Below are 17,984 nucleotides of genomic sequence, written 5' to 3' on the forward strand. Positions count from 1 at the left end.
TGGTGTCCATAATTTAACACAACGATGAAAAATTGTTATGTCTGAAATTTGGACTAGTATGTTTTAATTAGGACTCTTTTCTATTAACCTCATTTCTTTATATTGGCTCACATTCTGGACTACAGCATTTGACCACAAAAAGTATGATATGTAACTGTAATGTTATATGGGTGTCAAATTCCTAGATAAAAGTATTTACAGTAGTTAAAACACCACAGACAAGAGAATTATCTCTTTGTCTGTATTAAGAGCCACAATGGTTGTGGTTTTATTACATTTCTTGGAATATATGTGGCATGGAAAAAAAATGTGTAATTCAAATAACATTCTCACATTTACATTGGTTAAAGAGCACACACATGAAACACAAATGGACTATTTATAGTATTAAATGTCAACCAGGATAATTATGCAGCCCAAAATACAGTTGCTGAAGAGTATTTCTAGAACATAATTCTCATAGATGTAGATATAAAACACATTATGTCTTTGCAACAACTCAAAACATTAATATTATACAAATAATAAATGGCACAAAGTACATGCTTCATGGATATGTCAATTTATTCAACTTCAGCATTTACAGAAAAGAGTGTTCTTAGTACTTACAAAATGGACACCAGGGAGATGCCAAAAAGTAAGGTAGGAAAAGGGATAATAACATATTTAATAATGTATTTTTCCCACACCCTCTCCATTCACAGTTCCTCGCAAATTCTTACACTTGTGAGACGTCCATAAGTAAAAATTATTAATATACCGTAATAGGACAATTTTTATTTCAGCTCATAGAAGCAAAGCAATTAAATAAAGAATAATGTGCAATGATGAGAGATACCAAGTTTTCTGCGCAGAAGATACAGGTTAAATACCCATAATCTCTTCAAAAAATATGACCAACAAAGACATTGAAACCCTCTCAGGTCCCGGCGGCACGCAGCGCCGTCCTAAGTACTTGGTCAGGTTCGAGAGAGGCGCAATCGCCTGGAGTTAGGCGAGTAGATGCTTTCAGTGCAACCGCCTGTGCTCCCAACTGAGCTTGCCGCTGCCGACAGAGGCCCGGGAGTGTGCTGTCGTAGCGTCGCCGGCGGGAGACAACACGCGGCCACCTACAGTGACTGGCAGTGACCAACAAAGACCTGACACAACTAGAGGAATTCTGCACTGCTCCAGGCAAACTCTCCCTTCCCTTCTCCAAGCTGCTAATGGCAGACAGTGGTGACAATAAGCTCCATCCATCATGATGCAGTATTCACCTCCCTCATGTGCTGTTGTCAGCATTGGAATCTGTGCATTATGGTTCTGAGAAACCATTTGTTAAACTAAGATTTACACACAGAAATAACAAACATTCAGATGTTCATGTTCAAAGCTGAAACATAACCTCCAAATAATAATTGTGAGGCTTTAATGATTATTAATTAGTCCCTCTTTTTTTTCTACAAAGTATGAAGGGCAGACAACAAATGTAAAATTAATAGTGTCTGATCACAGAGGTTAGTTATCACACTGTACAAACTAGGCACATGAGGCCTATGAGAAAATACGGCAATCATTTGTGAAAAACATTGTTTCTATTATATATTTCAGCCTTAGGACACACAAGTGGTATCATTACTGATTTCAGTTTCTTAGCAGGTCATCATCAGATGATATGTTAAAAAGAAAAATATGGATAGTATAATGTTAGGAAAATAAATTACAAACCAAGTTTTACACACACACACACACACACACACACACACACATTTGATTTTGTTATTTTTTCTTTTTAAACACATCGTCTACTGATGATTTGCTAAGAAGTCAAGACAGTAATGATACCATTTTGTGACCTGAGGTTGAAATATGCGTCATACTGGTTGTGGTGGTGGTGGTGGTGAGAGAGAGAGAGAGAGAGAGAGAGAGAGAGAGGTACTTTTATGTCAGTGACAGTGTACGTTTCCTCATCCACATTCAGGACAAAAGTTTATCTAATAAAATCATATTGGAGGATGCATTTTGAAAACACATGAACAAAAATGAGGAGCTTGCAACACTGTCACATCACGCAGCGCATTGGAATATACAGAGAAACGTGTACCACACTGCACTACCGTACAAACTATTGTAGCTCACTGAGTAGACTGCTACAACATATCAACCTACATCCAACATGTAGTTATGGTTCAAATCCTCACCAGGTTTATTTTTTATTTTTTTCAGATGTCTGTTCTCTAGTTTTCATTATTTATAAGCAGGACATCATTTTTTCCCGTGACAATAGTCTATCACATGACACTGGGATCCATTAAACTGCATGCATGTGTCTACTAACCATGCAATGCAAAACCATAACTGTTCTTGTGAAGTTCACATAGGGCGGCTTCTCAATGGACTACAAAGATGTGTAGAGAAACATATAGAAGCATGTGCCTGTGAGCTTAAATTAAATAAAGGCACATTTATAATTGTAACTGTATATAGGTCCCCATCAGGAAATTTTCATCTATTTCTGAAAAATTTGGACTCCTTGTTATGCTATCTGTCAGACAGGGGGAAGCAAATTATTATTTGTGGGGACTTCAATGTAGATTCTCTGAAAGAGGGTAATAGGAAAAATGACCTTGAAGTATTACTCGGTTCTTTCAATTTGACACCCGTTATTGATTTTCCTACTCGGGTGGTAAAGGACAGCAGCTCACTGATAGATAACTTCTTTATAGACCAAGATAAGTTTAACCAGATAAATGCTCAGCCTGTTGAGAATGGTCTTTCTGATCATGGTGCACAGCTAGTTACAATACATGACATAGCTCCATTCAGCAATACTAAACAGTCCTCCAAAGTAGTACGTTCAGTCAACGATGTGACAATTGCAAATTTCAGGGAAAGCTTACAGCAGATAGACTGGGATGAGGTGTACCGTGAACCTGATGCCAATTTAAAATATAATTTATTTCATGACATTTTTGTAAATGCATTTGAAAACTGCTTCCCCAAGAAAATAGTTAAATATACTCGTAAGAAACCTTGTAACAAACCATGGCTTACTAAGGGTATAAAAATATCTTGTAACCGGAAAAGGGAAATGTATCTGACAGCAAGAAAGAGTAGTGACCCAGAAACTATCAAAAATTATAAAAACTACTGTGTTATATTAAGAAAAGTTATTAAAAAATCCAGGAGTATGTGTATCATGTCTGAAATCAGCAACTCTGATAATAAAATTAAAACAATTTGGAATATTATTAAAAGAGAAACAGGTCAACCAAGAGCAGAGGAAGACAGTATTACCATCAAATTGAATGAAAACTTTACGAACAAAAAGTCAGAAGTTGAAAATATTTTTAATAGTCATTTTCTAAATGTTGTGGATATAGTAGGATCCAGGTGTTCATTAGAAGATGCTAGGCTGTTAATGGAAGAGGCCATACCTATGCAATTTGATACAATTGAAATCTCACCCACTTCTCCCTCTGAAATTAGGAAAATAATAAACTTGCTTAAAAGCAAAAACTCACATGGAATTGGTGGCATTTCCAGCAAAATATTAAAAGCTTGTTCTCAACAGATAAGTAAGATTCTCAGCCACCTGTGTAATAGCTCTCTGGAACAGGGCATTTTCCCTGATAGACTAAAATATGCTATTGTTATACCTTTGCATAAAAAGGGGGATAGATCTGATGTCAACAATTACCGTCCAATCTCCCTTCTAACAACTTTATCCAAAAATTTTGAGAAAGTAATGTATTCAAGAGTAGCTTCACATATCTGTAAAAATGAAGTACTAACAAAATGTCAGTTTGGTTTCCAGAAAGGTTTTTCAACAGAAAATGCCATATATGCTTTCACCAGTCAAATTTTGAATGATCTGAATAACCGAACACCACCCATTGGGATTTTTTGTGATCTCTCAAAAGCTTTTGATTGTGTAAATCATGAAATTCTGCTAGACAAGCTCAAGTATTGTGGCATGAGTGGGACAGTGCACAAATGGTTTAATTTGTACCTAACTGGAAGAGTGCAGAAAGTTGAAATAAGTAGTTCTCGTAACATGCAAAGATCAGCACATTCCTCAAACTGGGGAACTATCAAGAATGGGGTTCCACAAGGGTCAGTCTTGGGTCCTTTGTTGTTCTTATTATATATTAATGACTTGCCATTCTATATTCATGAAGAGGCAAAGTTAGTTCTCTTTGCTGATGATACAAGTATAGTAATCACGCCTGACAAACAAGAATTAACTGATGAAATTGTCAATACTGTCTTTCAGAAAATTACTAAGTGGTTCCTTGTAAACGGACTCTCACTGAAATTTGATAAGACACAGTACATACAGTTCCGTACAGTGAATGGTATGACGCCATTAATAAATATAGACCTTAATCAGAAGCATATAGCTAAGGTAGAATATTCCACATTTTTAGGTGTGTCCATTGATGAGAGATTAAATTGGAAGAAACACATTGATGATCTGCTGAAACGTTTGAGTTCAGCTACTTATGCAATAAGGGTCATTGGAAATTTTGGTGATAAACATCTTAGTAAATTAGCTTACTACGCCTATTTTCACTCATTGCTTTCATATGGCATCATATTTTGGGGTAATTCATCACTGAGGAATAAAGTATTTATTGCACAAAAGCGTGTAATCAGAATAATAGCTGGAGTCCACCCAAGATCATCCTGCAGACATTTATTTAAGGATCTAGGAATATTCACAGTAGCTTCTCAGTATATATACTCTCTTATGAAATTTGTTATTAACAACCAAACCCAATTCAAAAGTAATAGCAGTGTGCATAACTACAATACTAGGAGAAAGGATGATCTTCACTATTCAAGATTAAATCTAACTTTGGCACAGAAAGGGGTGAATTATACTGGCACTAAAGTCTTTGGTCACTTACCAAATAGTATCAAAAGTCTGACAGATAGCCAACAAGTATTTAAGAAGAAATTAAAAGAATTTCTGAATGACAACTCCTTCTACTCCATAGAGGAATTTTTAGATATAAATTAAGAAAAAAAAAGAAAAAAATATTAAAAAAAATAAATAAAGTTGTTATATTAACTTAAGTATGTTGTTAAATTAACCTAATTATGTCATGTATTGGAAAATTCGACTCGTTCCACATCATTACGAAATATCGTATTCATGATCCATGGAACTAGTATTAATCTAATCTAATCTAATCTAATCTAATTAACATGTTGATATATTTTTGATGCTGGGTGCATCTGATAACCAAGCTTGTGCGGTTCATGCGTATGCTGTACAGTACCCACAAAGGTCCCATTTCAATAAGACCATTTTTCGTAACCTGGAGCAACACCATCGAGAAATCAGTAATCTTCGTCCACAAGTAATGGATAGAGGTCATCCAAGGACTAGATATACTCCACATGCACAGGAAGTGATTCTTAAAACTGTTCACTAAATGCCTCAGTGAAGTACCAGTTATATTACAAGGCAGTTCCAGGTATCTCAAAGACTGATGCATTAGAAAAAATTCCATTTGGTGTTTGGCTACAGCTATGGCTTCAGCATGGTGGTGCACTGCCACACTTTGGAATTAATGTAACTAACTATTTTAATGAAGCGTTTACAGGAAAGTGGACTGGTCATGGAGGTCCAATGTTCTGGCCTCCACAGTCCCTGGATTTTAATCCACTAGATATTTATTTGTGAGGACAAGGAACAAGTTTATAGTACTCCAGCCATAGATGTGCACAAGCTAATAGCTTGCATGCATGCCAATTTGGCAATGGTGAATACAGGTGTAGGGTCCAGTAAAGTATGATCCAACAAGTGCCGAAGTGTTTGCAAATACAAGGTGGTTGCTTTGAGCATCTCTAAAATGAACATTGCTTGTACATTTATGTACTGGCTCTGTGAAGATAAGCATGGATGCAAATGTACAGAATGGAGTTATTGCATTTAGATTATATGCAGTCTAGTGTAGTCTACCTGTTGTGTTTTTTGTACTTCATTGGATACAGACAAAGTTACTGTGTCCATTTTTATTTTCTATTGGCTCTTTTTTTTTTTTTTTGTCATGGATGAAACACAAGTGGTCGTTCACATACGTAAGAAGTTCATGATATGCCGTAATGTTTAAATAAATGTAACAGCAACAGAAAGAAATACGCAAGATAGCACATTGTGGAGGTGTAAATTTGATACAATTAGAGGTCTTAATTAAAAAGTTCGGTGCAAACACAACTCAAACATCACAGAGTCTGCATATCTGTTCCCCGCGGCATTGCCTCATTTCACTGAGCTAATGGGACAGCTCTGACACAGTGCAGAGTTCATGTTACTTGTTTTTGGCCACACTGCATGCAGTTACAGCAGTACCAGAGCCTCATTTTTTAAATCGCATTTTTATTAAACCTATTGGTAGGACTATGTTTTACTAGATTCATTTTTGTCTTGAACTGGGATGAGGGATCACAATGCCAACTGCTAAGTGTGCCATTTTTTCTTCTCCCTGTATAATAAAAGAATTTTGGTAGCGTCCTGGTTTCCAATGTTTTCAAGAATAGGGTACTACGGTGTACAGGGAAAGTGTGTGGATGGTTCACAAAATCTGCCATTATACAAAGCACACATGAAACGTTCAGTTAATCAGTTAATGGTCTCCGAAAATAAAGGAAACAAGACTTACAAATAATAACTATTAGCTACAAAACATTTGTGACATTGGTTGTAAAGCAGTTGGAAACTGTCTGTAAATGCTTCTTGTGGAATTGCTCAAAGCACTGTGGTCATACATTTTTGGATATTCACTTCATTACAAGAGAAGAGGCCTCATGTCACCAATATGATCTGGAGACCAAGAGACTGTCAATGCTATGCTTTTCGCCATCTACCTCACAAACAAAGTCAGCTGAAAAAAATCTACGATTATCACAAAGCTGATGGGGCTCAACCCATCATCAATTTCTACCTGACGGAGGTGGCAAAGACGATGAACATCATGCCATTGACTGTCACTTGGTCTCCAGATTATATAGGTAGCACCAGGTCTTATCTGCTGTAATGATGCAGATAACCAAGAATTCATGACAACAGTTCTTTGAGTGCTTCCAACAAGAAGTGTTTGCTGACAGTTTCCTACAGCTTTACAATCAATGTCGGATGTGTGTGGTGGCTAATGGTGATTACTTCGAAGGTCAGTAAAAGTACTTTGTAATTCCTGTTCCCTATATTTTCTGAGACCATTTGCCTTGTACAACAGTGGTAAAACAATGAACTCAAAGAACTAATATATGATGACTATACTGCATTAAATAATGACCACTAACAACAACAAGTGTGTAAAAATTACTATCTCTGACCTTTGTAACAATTCATAAAATCAAAGATAGGAAGAAGGGCAGCATCAGTCATAAGTTCGACTGTTTGTTATCAGTAATATCCAGTGGTACCATGTGTGATTTTATCTATGATAGGCTGTAATGAATTGGATATAATTGCACTGAAGATAGCTACGCAACAGCTGAAATCCCTCTGCAATAAACAGATTACAAATTTGTGACTGATGCTGCTCTTTCTCCTTCTTGGATCTCATTAATACAGTCATGGAGCATGCTGTTCCTGATGGAAACAAACCAGACTTCATAAAATTTAATTCTGCTTTACACAGGGAGCAACAGCAGAATTACATCAGGAAGCATTCATGAGACACTTAAAAATGTATTGTCTGTTTGTTCAACAGCATCCTAGAATGGATTAATTTTGATGGAATCTAAACAAAAGAGTTGTATTGCATTGATTCCCGATGTAAAGTCCAATAACAAATATAAGTTTGTGTCTGTATTTTAACCATGTTCTATATGTTTTTAAATCTCCATACAAATGCTACTTTTTTCCTATAAACATATTTTTTATATAAACTCTGATGCTTGTCATATTTTATGGATCTCAAGCTGAGATATCTCAGAGTACAACTTGTCTGAAATCATCTGAATCACAGAACTGGGCATCAGATACATAATGGCTGTCACAATTTTAAGAGCCACTCCATTTCATCCCTAAAAGTTTACTGATAAACTGTATGTTTGTCAGCATGACACTATTACAGGGTGTCTATGTGGACAAGGAAAAAAAATTCCCGGATTTTTCACGGATTTCCCGGTTAAAACACCTTTGATGTGCAGCAATATGTACGCTGCATATTTTCGTATTATGAAGGTATAAATTCGAATTCCACCAAATACCACATGTTACTTTCCGAAGCATTGAAATCGAGATTGCTATGCGGTTTTGTAAGCCACTCATCACTCACTCATGTCACGTGATCTCGCCAGCTCATGACAGCATAGGACACGTGACGTAGTCAGCCAATAGCAAGATCACTATTAAGTAGCGCGAAAACAGAAATAAGAAAAGTTAATGGTTTAAATTAATATACATAGCATTCACATATAATATTGGTCTCCAAGATTAATAAGCTGGAAGAGAAGCTAAGCTTCCACATATAATGTTGACCTTTTCTGCGCGTGATACACTTTAAGGTACATCACACAAATGTGCCAGTAAAATTTTTAATAACAACATAAATGTATGCTCTTCTGAGCTCAAAATTCTTCTAAATGGCCGTCCTCAATGAGTTGATTTTTAAATGAGAGTCAAACACTTTGTTAGTTACAAAATTCATCGTTCATTCTCGCAAACAGTTCATCTTGCGTAAAAGGAAATTTGCTTTTAATGTATGTAACGCTTTTCAAACCACCATTCGCAATATTTTCCCGCTACCTGTTAGAAATAGGTTCATTTCAGCAGTTGCAAGAGAGTGCCAGATAACAGTCATCACCGCGCGATGACGCAGGAAGGCCATATGTTCGTACGTGCAAAACATTAAAAGATCTTACATTAGGTCATAAAAGAAACAAGACATCAAAGGATACTTCAAGAGCATTGGAATTTTGTGAACCTTACTAAAACGCATAATTTGGCTTAAAGTGCAAATTCGTATGTCCAGATTTGGATGTAAATTTTCTTGGAGTACCAGTATTGTATTATCTCATATTTGGTTCTTTGTTATGGCATAATGTCATGCGTGCACTAGAAATCAGCAAACAGTTGAAACCAGCCAACAGTGTGAAATTAAACAGTTCGTTTCAAATAAACTGACTGCCTCAGCAGAAAAGATTAATAAAAGCCAAATCTCTTTAGCAAACCGACAAAGATAACTAGATTGTTCTGCGAGGCAATTAATGCTTGACTGTCAGAAAGGTGGAAATAAAATCTGAAACTAATGGCATATTTTAGCCATCCGTAATTATGTGAACGTATTTTAATTCATTTGCTATCTCCCGGTTATAAAATTCCGTTTTATCGTTTAACATGAGAGCAATAAACGAAGAGGAAACAACAAAATCACTGAACGTAAACACAGGTCATGTGGAGACGACCCACCCTCGCCACCACAACTCAGACTGCTCTGTGCATCAGGCTCGGATTTACTATATTTCCGAACCGGGGAAATATTAGGTAGTGGCGCCAAGCCACACTTCTGTAACAAGAAGCGGGAGAAGGTACTACTCATACACGACTCAACTATGCATGCCCAAGAGCCCGCCCGCAACTGCTCAAAGGAATCTAATTTAAACAGTTGTCACGTCACGCTCATCAGAGGCAATTTGTTGTTATGAAGCATTGCATAGTCTTCCAAAAGTCTCTGACACATTTTGCTGTTGGCAGACACTCGTATGAGCACTGTGTTTTGTTGTTGTATATGGCGCTTAAGTTTATTTCTCTCTCGTTCATGTTTTGTTGCTGCAGTGTTATTCTGCAGTAGCGGGATACAGTAATATCCTTTGTTAGAGTATTGGTTCTTACCACTCAAAATCACAAAAATTTAACTGAAAACTAAAACAATGAACAATTCCCGGAATTGTAAACAATTCCCGGGTTTTTCTCGGTTTTCTCCCGGATGAAAAAATTCCCGGGTTTTTCCCGGATCTCCCGGGTCGTATACACCCTGTAAAAACTAAATTAATGGATTCACTGTGCTAGATATTGCAGCAGTCTGTACAACCATATGAATACAGTTTCAGAAAAATTGAATGATTTGTTTAAGAGAAAGAGCTTCAAAAATTGAGCAACTGAATAACACAATGGCCTACCTCTGAGCCTTAAGCAACTATTCATTTGGCTTGCCACTGACTGATAAGAGTTGTTGGATGTCCTCCTGAGGGATATTGTACCAAACTCTATTCAGTTGGTGCATTAGTTGTTACTGGTACTTCAAATATAGATTACATCATTTGTGCAAATCTAAATTGATGGGGGACATAAGAAAACAAATAAGATAAATGTAGAAAAAGTTTAAAAAATTTTTAAGTGCTTGATGGGTCTTTCTGGTAAATTGGCCCACTTACCATATAAATATAGTTAAAGCTACATTTTACTGTCAAATAATTGTAGAACTATGTAACACAGCATTATTTATTATTAAATTTGTCAATTACTGTATACCATAAGCATGTTTCGTTAGATTTCTCTTTATTCCTATTAGCTTCCCAAAAGAAATATTAGACTGTCAGTAGCTCAGTGTGCAATATACAACAATACGTTTCAGTTTTATTTTATCCATAATGGTCCTTCAAAGTCTGCAACAGTAAAAACAATGGTTTTGATGGTTAGACAGTAATACTTTGTGTACATCTGCATCTACATGATTACTCTGTAATTCACAATTAAGTGCCTGGCATACTTGCTTTTATACAATAACAGTAGCTGATTGATATCAGATTTATGGTGTCTTGTAAGATGTTGAATAACACGGGAGGTTACACAACTGTATTAATATTCCATAAAAAATGACTCTCTTGGCTTCCATTCCAACAAAGATGACATACTGCTACAACAACAAAAGTCCTGCCTACACATATGTAAGTCTCCTCAACGCAATGATAATTAACCATTCAACACACATTATTAAATGTTTGTTTACTCATCATTTGCTTTTACTATAGATACCAATGATCTGTGAAAGGTACCTCTGACAAATATGCATTGCAGTACTTCAAAGCATGAAATGTCATTCAAATCTCAACTGAATGTAAAAGTTATAAATGAATTCACAAGTATCTATGCGGAAAAATACAGCTGTAGTTACAAAAATGTGCTTGCTGACCTTACAGTAAAGTCACCAAAATAATGCAGAAGCTCATACATCACAAATATCACACTAAGATGACATAGTACATGTCATACAGACTTCATTATTGGGACCATTTCCCGAAACACGTCGTTTCTATGATGCAACAGCAAAAGCTGTTGTATAACAAAAACAAACATAATACGATCCCATGCTAGCAGTTGACTTTTCAATTGACTTCGAATATGGCAGCACCTAGGTCAGTTTATGTTGTTTATATGGGTTTCTGGTGGCAACTATCTATGTGTATGCATAAGAATGTGTGTTACCCAGAATAGCAGATCTGAAAAGCTCTATTCTACATTATGACAATAGTCTGTGATTGTTTCTGCTTCCTGCTTTGTTTCACACACCACAATGTTCACCTTTGTGACAGGATTTACAGAACTGACAGGATTTACAGAACTGAATGAATGACTGAATGAAATAAATGCACAGTGTGAATATCACAAGGCAAGTAAAAAAGAACCTAGGATGTACAGGAGAATATGGCAGAAATGAAATTTTGCTGTTCATTTGCTTTCTGCCTTACCACCAATAACTGTAATTTGCAGCAGCCTGGTTACATTCATATAGAATTAAACCTGTAGATTCCTTCCAAACTACATAAACTTGTTGGCCAAAGCAGATCTGCATGTTATGTATACAGTAGTCATTAAAATATTCAATGATACTGGAACATTGTACTCTATACAAATGGGATGTATTTGCAAGTCCATCCTATTGTGAGGGACCAGTATTGTTCACTATTAATTATTTTTATTCATATATTTATTTTTTGTGCCAACAAACTGGCTTTCCCTCTTCACTCATCAGATCAGATTTTGAAAAGTGGGTATTCACTACTTGATTTCATGAACAGCATGCTTTGCACCCATTAAACAATGACAGACACTCTGGTGGTACCTTGTGTTGGGAAAGATTGTGACTACGAGTGAAAGCTTAGAGGATTGAGTTAGCCACTGGCCGAAAGATGACAGTATGTGAATAGTAATAACACCGGCTTTAAAAAGAATAAACTGCGATTCAAAGAGTAATTTAAGAGTGAACCTGAATCTCTGGGGAAAAGAAAAGACTTTTTATAAAATAATGGAAGCAGAGAGGCTTTACTGTTTTATAATGCAGGAGGAATAATTCAGATTTCTGTATGTCTCACATAATCTAAGAAAGTAGTGTTAATTTTTTTTTATTCATGATATTTAAAAGAAAATATAAAAAGTCACTTAAAATTAGTGTTTTCTCATAAGTAAAACTTAATCCTGTTTTCTAATGTTGGCCTATAATTGGCATTAGTTGTGGAGAAAACCAAGAGGAATTTACACTTCTGATGTTATTGGTTGTAATGTTCTTGTAGACATAATTGGAAAAGCGATACAAATTAAGTCATATAACTGTGGAAATTATATCGTGGCTATGCATAGCCCTTTTTATATTCATCTATTTTATTAACCAACACATAAAAAATTCAAGCACTTGGCCACACTGGTGGTAGAAGAAATATGCACCTGCAGGAAAAATATACTTTCCCTGGCAACATGTTTATCTTTGTGTAGCTGGATAACGCAACCCACAAAGAAAGTAAACAGAGCTGAAATTCACTGTATGATTTAACTGAACTATTACACGTATGACATTCTACCCTGAAGCCAAGAATCAAATGTAAAATTATGGTCTATAGTCTCTCAGAGTTATTAAATACTTTATTTCCAGTGGAAGACATTAGATGTCAAGTTTTACAATACTAAATTGGCACTCCTTTGTGGGTAGCTTTAATTTGGACTCGCACTATATATTGGGAAATATAGTACTTTTTGAATTATTTTAGATATCAGAAGTAACATTTTTTCTCTTTCGCACACAAGATAAAGTTTTATGAAATATATGATCCACACTCGGTGCTGCCTAAGGTTTTTAATGGTACAAAAAAAAGCTCTACGAGATGATACAAGAACTAATGAAAATGTATACAAACACAGTTGGAGCATAAGAGTCTTTACTGATGTAGATCAAGATGAGGTAAAGCTAGATGAAATACTGTAAAGGTCAGAAGTAGACAGCAGCTACTGTGGTCAAGCGTATGTTTAGTTGATTGTAGCTACATCAACAAACCCTACAGCTGTTGAGTGTGTTATTACTGAAAAACAGTAATTATTGTGAAACAATGGGAAGACCAGGCCAGAGTGGTGGAGATAGCAGTCATGTGTGTGTGAGGTGAGTTCGCTTATGTGAATGTGTGTGTGTTTCCTGAGTGTTTCCTTTCTGGAGAAGTACTTGACCAAAAGCTCAACGCATAACAGTCTTTTTGTTGGGTCACTCTGTAACTCTACAACTGAATAGCAATATATCCTTTTCATAATATAGTAACTATTGTGATGGAGATACAAATTAACTGTTTATGCAGCACAGACAAAAATGAGTCATTGAAAGCTGACACTTACAGGATGTGGGTTCCACCTTTTTGCAAAAATGCTGTTTTTCTTTTTACCCAAACAGATTTCAGCACCTCTGTGCCATCGTCAGCAGGTTTTCCATTTACTGAAAACTGTAAAAAGTGAAAGTATTTTAGGTTATAACTGATTTAACAAAGTGAAGCCTAAAGAAAGTTTTTGTTTGTTTTGCTTCTTCCTGTGATTTTACATTATAGGGCTTTGCAGGACCAATGATATGGTGTCCTGCACCGATAGCTTGTCACCTGCAAACCAAACAATGTAAATGTAAATTTCATCGGCAAGTTTAGACATCTCTTGGTTTTTAAAAGACATGATTTTGGCATGTCAAAATGTTTTGGATATATAGTTGTTACTATTTCTTTCACTCTACTTTTAGGTTCCAAGGACACTGCACACACATATAAATGTACTTTGTGTAGTTTCTTTCTTTCTAACCACCTTTGTACTTCGCAAAACACAGTGAGCACTATGTTAATGTGTTTCCTAACCCCATCAGCATTCATATGTTCCCGAGAGAGAGTGGCACCGAATTTGAATTTTGTTTACTTTTTCACTCTCTTTCTGTGTGTGTGTGTGTGTGTGTGTGTGTGTGTGTGTGTGTGTATAAGCTCCTTTAGCTGTTTGTGTCGCCTTTCCTCTAAAGTTCCTTTAATGTGTTAAATAATATGCCTTTACAGAGAGTAGTATTTTCAGTTAAAACTTGCTTGCTTTCTGTATGTGGACGTTCTCTTCTACTGTCAGTTTGTGGTATACGCTGCAGCTGGATTTCAGCAGTTTTAAATCTGTTGCTATTGTAACTTGGAGGTAGTTATGGGCTAATAGGTGGTCAGCACATGTGCTATGGTTGTCATTATTTTTCTGTGCTCGCAGGTGTTTTAAGGTTCCTACATGTTTGCCCTATGTATACTGACTGTCAGGTGTTGCATATCAGTTCATATAGTCCTGATATGTTGAATTCACTTACAGGTGTCTCCTGTGCTCTAAGTCTTTTCTGTGTTGTGTTGCCTGTCCTGTATCCTATTTCTAGTCCCTGCTTCTTCAATATGTTACCTATTCTGTGGACAATTTTTAATTGTAGGTGAGTATGTGCCATTTTGTTTTGTGTGTGTGTTGTACTGTTGTGTCTTGCATCTGATCATTGTTTGTATGTTGTGTTGACCTGAGCTGAAGGTTGGTTGGTTGTGTGTGTGTGTGTGTGTGTGTGTGTGTGTGTGTGTGTGTGTGTGTGTGCTTTTATTCGTTTTCTGTTTAAGGAAATGATGTTGGTTTTATTTCTCTATCATGTGCAGCTCATAACCATTTTCCTCTGCTATCTGTTTTATTGTGTTTAGCTCCTGTGTATGGTTCTGTTTGCTTATACGTGTTTTGTTCGATCTGTGGAGCATGAATCTGAAGCTGCCCGCCTGCTTGCTTGTGTGCCACTGGATGGTTTGACAGATTGAGAATGGTGGTGCTTGTGGTTGTCGGTTTCCTGAACATTGTGAAATCAAGGGTGGTGTTTGTTTTTCATATGGTGAGGTCCAAGACATTTAGTGTGTTGTACGCTTCTAACATGCAGTGAATTTTTGGGTGCAAGTTGTATATTTCCTTGAGTAGTTGTTCTATATATGTGTGCAGTTCATCAGTCAGGCATGCATATCATCGTCATAAACGTACCAGTACGTGACTTTGTATTTTTTTTGCTCTTATTATGTGTGTGAAGACCCTATTCTCTAGGTTGTTCATGAATATGTTGGCTAGGAGGCCACCTATTGGGGATCCCATTGGCAGCCCTTCATGCTGGGAATAAAATTCTTTGTTGAACATAAAGTAATTTTGTGCTGTTATGGTCTTCAGTACAGTTGCTATTTCATTAATGTATGAGATGATGTGGTTCCTTGTTGCTTTAGTCTCTGTATGGTGATGTTGATTGTTTCACTTATTTGAGTACAAGTGTGCATTGATGTGACGTCAAATGATATGAGGCTTGCTGTGTCTAGGATGTCTATGTTCTTGATTCTCTCTACTAGTTGCATTCAGTTCCCTAGGTTTTTCTTGTCTTCAAAAGTGTACATATTACTTTATAATGTGTGTGTATGTCGGGCGAGGTGGTATGATGGAGCATACCACTGGCCTTAAAGGAGTATATTCTTTGTGCACCTTTGGTGGGGATTTTAGAGTGGGTGCCTTTGGATTTTTTTGTGTCATTCATTTTATCTGGACTTTTGAGAACGTATTTTTGATTTTTTTTAGTGTCTGTTGGATGTTTCTATGATGTATTGCTCTTGGATCACTGGTCAGTTTGATGATGTTGTTGTCCCACAGAAACACTCATGTTTTATCTATGTATTCCTTTTCATTCATAATCACAATGATGTTCCCTTTGTCTGCTCTTGTTAGTATGGCATCGTTTTGTTTTAATTTTTGTTTTATCATGTTGGCTGTGATTTGTTCTGGTGTTTTTTTCTTTTGAGATTATGGTGTATTTGTGTGTTTTGAATATCTGTGTTATTTCTGCAGCAACTAATTTTCTTGTTAAGTTTGCCTTAAAATTTGATGTACCGTCTTCTTTGTTCTTTTATAGTATGTTCAGATTCTGTTATAAGGTCTTCTTTTGTTTTATGTAATATGTGTCTGTTAATGTTGCATTTGGGCCCTTCCCCAGTAGACCTTTCTCTTGTTTAGTGAGAATAATGTCAGTAAGGTAGACGATTCTGTCATTGAATTGATGCTTTTGATTGTGGTGACTGTTTGTAATGGGTGTGCTCATACTGTTTATGATTCTGTTTAGTTTTTTGTTTGCTTATTCAGTTTTTCTTGAATTATTTTCTGTATGTGTACCTTTTGTCTCTCTGTAATTTTCTCCAACTGAGCTGATATTGTAAATTTATAGGTCAATTCTACAGGTTTGTACAAGTTTGTTTTTAAGTAACTGTTTCTTACTGTGTAATTCCCTAATTTCATGTTTTAGCCATATAATCTCCTCCTTCCATTTCACCTTACTTGATGCAGGTGACACGCTATTTACAAAATTTTTTCATATAGTCTGGAATTACGTTACGAGTTAGACAATTTTTACTAAACTGTATGCTGAAGGTTGTCTTCTGAAGTTTCATTACGTTGTTCTTGTATTTATGGTAGAGCAGAATGCCTCATTCGGCAATGAAATATTCATCTTTTGAATCTGCTGTTTTTGCCCTTTCTTTCCGCATTGTAGTTACAACTACAGGATACAGGTTCTGTCTTTTTACAAACAAACTGATTTTTCTTTTTGGACAAACATGATTCAGCACCTCTGAGCCATCACCAGCGCATTTTTGTTTTTTGAAAACTGTAAAAAGTGAAAGTATTTTAGGTTACAAATGACTTAACAAAGTGAGCCCTAAAGAAAGTTTTTGTTTGCTTGGCTTCATACCATGATTTTTACATTATATGGTTTCACAGGACCAACTGTATGGTGTCCTGATAGCTTGTCATCTGCAAACCAACCCATGTAAATGTACGTATCATTGGCAGGTTAACATATCTCTTGATTTTTGAAATAATAATTGTTATTACTTCTATCCTTCCTCTTTTAAATCCCAAGGAGACTGCACACACATATTAATGTACTTTGTGTAGCTTCTTTCTTTATGAATGCCTTTTTACTTTGCAAAACACAGTGAGCACTATGCCATCGTGTTTCCTAATCACGTTGGCTATCATTTGTTCCCGAGTGTAGAGATCCTTTAGTGCATTAAACAATGTGCCTTTACATAATGTAGTGTTTTCATTTAAAACTTGTTTGCCTTTTGCTATTGCCTTCTGTATGTGGAAGGTCTCATATATTGTTAGTTTGTGGTATTGTCTGTGGCCAAATTTCAGTATTTCTAAATCTGCTGCTATATTTCTAGTAAAATACTGAAACACTGTTATAAATTTGTTAGTCCCGTCTTATGCAACATATACAATGCATCCCTACAAGATGGGATTGTCCCTGACAGACTTAAGTTGGCTGTAGTGATTCCTCTCTTTAAAAAAGGGGATAAAAGCATTGTTACAAACTATCGCCCAATATCCCTATTAACTACCTTCTCGAAAATTCTAGAAAAACTCATGCACAGGAGGATTGTAGACCATCTCAACTTCCACAGTATCTTAAGCAAAAATCAGTTTGGTTTTCGTGCCGGTCTTTGTACTGAACAGGCAATATTCTCTTTCAGCAACCAAGTTTTGGAAGCCATTAACAAAAAAATGTCTCCAGTGTGTATTTTTTGTGATCTTACGAAAGCCTTCGACTGTGTAAACCACCAAATTCTTTGGAAAAAGGCAGAATACTATGGTTTAGGTGGTACTGTTGGCTTGTGGCTGCAATCATATCTACAGGATCGGAAGCAGACTGTAATGCTAAATGGCTCTT

General features: G+C 36.2%; 1 protein-coding gene across 1 annotated transcript in view; it reads right to left on the minus strand.

Annotated features, from left to right (window-relative positions):
* The window catches only part of LOC126418543 (SH2B adapter protein 2), a 100,913-nt gene that overhangs the window by 6,432 nt on the left and 76,497 nt on the right, over positions 1 to 17,984 (minus strand). The gene's annotated exons all lie outside the window — the stretch shown is intronic.

Source organism: Schistocerca serialis, chromosome 9 (assembly GCF_023864345.2).
Source record: "Schistocerca serialis cubense isolate TAMUIC-IGC-003099 chromosome 9, iqSchSeri2.2, whole genome shotgun sequence".
In the NCBI taxonomy this organism is placed as follows: Eukaryota; Metazoa; Arthropoda; class Insecta; order Orthoptera; family Acrididae; genus Schistocerca; species Schistocerca serialis.